Source organism: Babylonia areolata, chromosome 7 (genome assembly GCF_041734735.1).
Source record: "Babylonia areolata isolate BAREFJ2019XMU chromosome 7, ASM4173473v1, whole genome shotgun sequence".
Classification (NCBI taxonomy): Eukaryota; Metazoa; Mollusca; class Gastropoda; order Neogastropoda; family Buccinidae; genus Babylonia; species Babylonia areolata.
The window spans coordinates 32793266-32799213 of NC_134882.1; positions in this window are offsets into that span (position 1 = coordinate 32793266).

Consider the following 5948-nt stretch of genomic DNA (forward strand, 5'->3'; position numbering starts at 1 on the left):
TATATCTAAGTGGAGTGATGGCCTAGAGGTAACGCGTCCGCCTAGGAAGCGAGAAAATCTGAGCGCACTGGTTCGTATCACAGCTCGGCTGCCGATATTTTCTCCACCTCCACTAGACCTTGAGTGGTGGTCTGGACGCTAGTCATTCGGATGAGACGATAAACCGAGGTCCCGAGTGCAGCATGCACTTAGCGCACGTAAAAGAACCCACGGCAACAAAAGGGTTGTTCCTGGCAAAATTCTGTAGAAAAAATCCACTTCGATAGGAAAAACAAATGAAACTGCACGCAGGAAAAAAAAGAAAAAAAAAAAAAAAAAGGGTGGCGCTGTAGTATAGCGACGCGCTCTCCCTGGGGAGAGCAGTCCGAATTTCACACAGAGAAATCTGTTGTGATAAAAAGAAATACAAATACAACAAATACACACACACACACACACACACACACACACATATATATATATATATATATATATATATTGCGATCTGCAGACGTGCAAAATTTGCTCCCAGGACATTGAAACAGTGCAGACATTATCCTGACGCATTCTGACTATTTAGTACATGTACAGAGTGGTGAGTTTTTATTTTCATTCTTTTTTTTTTTTTTTATAGGGAATAACGAAGGATAAGGGGTCGGAAGAAAACGGTAGTATCCCCGATTGCGGATTATGGCTGCCTCAAGGGCGGAGAAGAAACGGCCATGCACGTAAAACCCCAACACTTACGAGTGAACGTGGGAGTTGTAGCCCACGAACGAAGAACGAAAGAAAGAACGTATGTATGAGAAAAGAAAAAAAGGAGGAAGAAGAAGAAGAAAAAAAAAAGATAAGAAAAAGCAGAGAAAAAAACCCCACAAAACAACGACTCCCTTACCCCACCCCCCAAAAAAAAGACACCAAAAAAACCTCCCAAAAACAAAAAAACCGAAAAATATATACACTCGATGGAAATGATGCCCATAGCATTTTCTAGAAAATGGTACCCATACATAAAAATGATGGAAGGCAACGAGGAGGAGGAGGAATGACAACCATGAATGTAACGTTTGTTCTTTTAAAAAAAAAAATTTTCCTTTCATTTATTTACTTTTTTTATGCAGTGCATATGACTTTATTTGTGTTTTTTTTCCTGTATAGAAACAATGTTGTGTTGTTGTTTTCCTGCTTTATAGTTTAAATAACGTTTGATAACAAGTAATACTATTAATAATTACAAATACAATTTTTGTATGTCCGCCTGTATGTATGTAATGTATGTATGCATTCATTAAATGTTAAACTTGAATAAAAATGTTTATTAAAAAAAAAAGAGTTAGTTTTCAGTCGTACGTAGAAATGAGTCATGTGATCAGTCCTGTTTTCTGTGGCAGTGTCGAAGTGAAGACGTGTATGTTATTATCCATAGGGTATTTGAGTAAGACAATAGGGTGGCAGGATAGAAAGAGAACCGAACCTGTTCCTCTGACGTCCAAACATGGTGTGTGTGTGTGTGTGTGTGTGTGAAGGAGGGGAAGGGTGTATGTATGTGAATGTATGTGTGTGTGCATGCAACACACGCGAATAAATCTGTCGAGTTATGCTTTATGTGTGGGTGAGACGCGCAACAACGTGCTTATGTCATTGTGTGTGTGTGTGTGTGTGTGTGTGTGTGTGTGTCTGTGTCCGTGTGTGAATTACACGTGCGCTATATGTGAAGGGTAGAAAACCTGGGACATCTGTGAGACTCACACGCAGAGCACGCTGAAAACGAATTCATTGTCTGTTGGAATAATCCTTCCCGCTTTGCCCGTGAAAATAGTCACCATGCTGAACACCTCTCGTTGAAAAATGGGGAACATTGGGCGACAGCGTCATATTGAAGGTGATCGCTCTCGCTGGGCCCCGTGAAAATAGTCGCTATGCTGAACACCTCTAGTTGAAAAATGGGGAACATTGGGCGGGTGATCGCTATCGCTGGGCCCCGTGAAAATAGTCGCTATGCTGAACACCTCTCGTTGAAAAATGGGGTACATCGGGCGATAGCGTCACATTGAAGGTGATCGCTCTCTGGGTCAGAAGCCTGAGATTTCCGTCCTGCAAAATGCTGCAGAAGACTTGATCACCGCACGCCCAGCACTGTGACAGAAGAGGAAAATTAATGGAAACGGTCAGTATGCACAGGTAACCACAAATCCCGAACTAGCACCTGCAGTAAGTTGAGACAGAAGAGGCAACAGTTTAATGTTAAATAAATCACATTGCAGACTGAAAGTGCGCAGTTCCTTCTTTACAGAGCGAGTCGTTAATAAATGGAACGGTTTGCCAGACAGTGTTGTGACTGACCCAACCATGTTATCTTTCAAGACTAGGTAAGACACTCATTGGGCCAACTCTCCAAGCAGTTATGATCCAGTATGCTATCATTAGACCACGCTTGCTGGTATACTGTATCGAGTTGAACGACGAACAGGCCTAAAACGTCTGATTCCAGTTCAAGTTCAAGTAACATTTACATGGTGTTCAGCCACAGGTTTTGTACTGTCCGTCCGTATCCATACTTCTTTCGAGGAAATATCCACAATCCCCCCTCCCCCACCGCCATCAAAACGGAATGGGTGGTGTTCGCAACAAGGTGTGGACGATCACTCCGTCAGTCACAATAGGGAACGGATGAGAAGAAATGTGGATATTCCCTCTTTCGATTCATATTGGACTTATTTCAACATAGCTTGATACTGATTATATTTTCAATTTTGCAATTTTGCAAACATGGTGTATTCGTTTTAAGGAAAATATATATGCCAGTTTTAGCAGCTTTTTTCTAACAAGTTCGTGACTGAGTGATATATATTTTTATATCAAGTTTGATGCTCTTTTATTCATGCATGCGCACAAAAATTCGGCCATGTTCACAATGTTTCCCCTCAGGACAGAATGAGCAATGATCAGAGCAAGGCGTGGACGTTCACTGCGTCAGTCACACGGAGGAGTGGAGGGGAACAAATGTGGATATGACCCAATTTTAGTCACCCCCAAATCCTTTGTTTTGAATTCTTATCTAAACACTGTCTACCAAAACAGAGATACTGTTCAGGTCCGTCAGTGGCTTTTCTCTTTCACTTCCATCACCCTATAACACGGAGGGGGTCAAGTCCAATTTTAGCATCCTGAAGTATTGCACCCATTTTACAGGCAATTTTTGTGCATGTATCGTATGAAACGATATTGCCAATTGCAGATGTTGTGACCCATTTTCAGTGGATTTCGACTCTGATTTTGTATCTGGTTTTACTCAGATTTGATTGGGATTCAGTCACTAAAATAAGGTGTTACCAGCTTGCTTTTTCCTGTTTTTCGTCCAACAAACCATGAAGATGTATCCAGTGGGTGCAATGATTCAGGATGCGAAAATTTGAGTGACGGTCTAGAGGTAACGCGTCCGCCTAGGAAGCGAGAGAATCTGAGCGCGCTGGTTCGAATCACGGCTCAGCCGCCGATATTTTCTCCCCCTCCACGTGAGTGATGGTCTGGACGCTAGTCATTCGGATGAGACTGTAAACCGAGGTCCCGTGTGCAGCATGCACTTAGCGCATGTAAAAGAACCCACGGCGACAATAGGGTTCTTCCTGGCTAAATCATGCGGAAAAACCCACTTCGATAGGAAAAGCAAATAAAACTGCACGTAGAAAAAACTACAAAAAAGGGTGGCGCTGTAGTGTAGCGACGCGTTCTCCCTGCGAAGAGCAGCACGAATTTTACACAGAGAAATCTGTTGTGACAAAAGAGAAATACAATTACCCACGGAGGGGAAGGGTGCAATACAAGCCAGTCCACAAAGATTCCCCTCTCCTACCTCCACCACATCGTAATGTGGTGAGTTCTCAGTACAGGGGCGCCCAGACCTACCCCCATCTCTCCACATTGTAGTGGGGAGAATTTCAACGCAGGATGTTATACAGGGCTCCTCTACCGTTGCTTCCATTAATTATGTTCTAATGGAGAAGGTTGGGGGTAGGGGTGGAATTAGCAAAGGCAAACCCACAACGATCCTCTTCCTTTCTAATAGCCTGACTAAACCCAGAGAAAGGGTTTTAATTTCTGTCGGGAAGGTCGGTCTGGACTGGCCCCAACCAACAGCGGGAGTCATTCGATGCTATCTGGAATGGGCCTGGGGGTAAAATCCAATGAGTGTGTAGTTTGAGGCTGTTCGTTAGTTGTTGTTTTTTTGTTTGTTGTTGTTTGTTTGTTCGTTATGCTTTTTTTTCTCTCCAGCATAACACCAAGTCCAGAACCAGTGAATTTGAACCAGGATATCCTTGTCTTCTTTGTGTTGGTTTCGCCTTGTGCACTGCATGATGGACGCCATATTGATATGGCATGGGGCTAATCTCTTTTACTTGCATGTGTTCCTTGAGCTTGTAAGACCGAACAATTCATAACCTGAACGCAATATTAAATAGTTTTGTTTGTGAAATGCAGGATGAAATATTCGTTATATGTCCTGAATGAAATATCTAACAGCTTGTTTAGTTTTGATCGTGGAAGATATTCATCCTAGGTAAAAGAACCTTTCCATGAAACAACTTTAAAACCTGGCAGTCATAACGGGAAGTCTTTGCTGGGAAAGCAAGATACGTGTGGAATGTTGCCCCCACCTGAGGCATTCTAATGATTGACGAGTTCCCTCAGGAACCACGGAAAACCCTGCATTACCCAGTAGACACTCTACGTCACCGCTGTCGTCCGTTATTGATGGACCAATCATTTTTGGATTCTTTCTTTCAAATTCTCATATGTAATAGCCGGCACTTGTGACTCGAAAACATAATTCACGCAAGCCAAGAAGAAAAAAAAAATCCTTATCGCAGCAGTGTTTCTTGGTTCAGATGTCCAGAGAGAGTTTTCAAATTGAATTTTTTTTTTTATCCATTTAGTTTAAAAAATACATATTTGAATCGCAGAGATTAATCTTTGTTCAGACATCCACAGATAATGTTTGATTAAATTCGAAAGATTTTTCTAATTTTTTTTATATTATTAATATAATTGTTTTTGTTTGCGTGTTTAGTTTGAATGTTCAAAGACGGAATATATTTTAACCACCAGTCAGCGAGCGTGCATTCATTTATGCGCACAGCCTTTCCTTGAGGTTTATTTTCGACCTCAGTCAGTTCCGAGATAAAGCCAGCAGACGAGACAACGAGGTGACAGGAAAGTGGTGCAGTGCCAGTCAGTCACAGAAGCATGGTGACAGTAGCATCACTGTGTTTCAAACACTTTAATTCTTCGTGGTGTTTGTTGCTGTTGTTTAATTAGACACTCGGGTGCAACAATGCTCAATTATTCAGCGGGGTTTGGTTGGCCAGTCAATCATATGCTCCGCTAGGTTGTCAATTATTCAGGTAGTAAGTTGGCAAGGGTTTTTACACTCTACCCCCCCACCGGTTCCCCCCCCCCCCGCCCCCATACACACCCCCTGCCGCCACCCCTTCCCCCCCACCCCCAACACACACACCTTCAACCCTCAATGATTTTTTTTTTCTTTTCCATAACTGGACTTGTGTACGTGCCGACTTCGATCGATCAGGTGTTGGGACATTTACAGTACAGGAATGGCAGAGGGAATACAACTGCCTCCCCCCCCCCCCCCACACACACACACACCCCGATCCCCTTAGCCTATTTCTTCCCCCGGATAATTTAGTTGTTCGACGGAGACTGAACATGGTGTCCCGTCTGTCTTTTCCAAATAGCACTTTGGCCAAACGTTGACTGCGGTGTGCGAGGATGCAAGTCTTTTTTTCTTCTTTTTCTTTCTTTCTTTCTTTCTTTCTTTCTTTCTTTCTTTCTTTTTTTTTTTTTTTTTAAATCGAACTGTGTGGATACAGGGGTTAGACGTCGACGTTTTATTCGTGTGTGCAAGCTTTTTATTTATCTATTCATTCATTTATTTATCTATTTACTTCCTT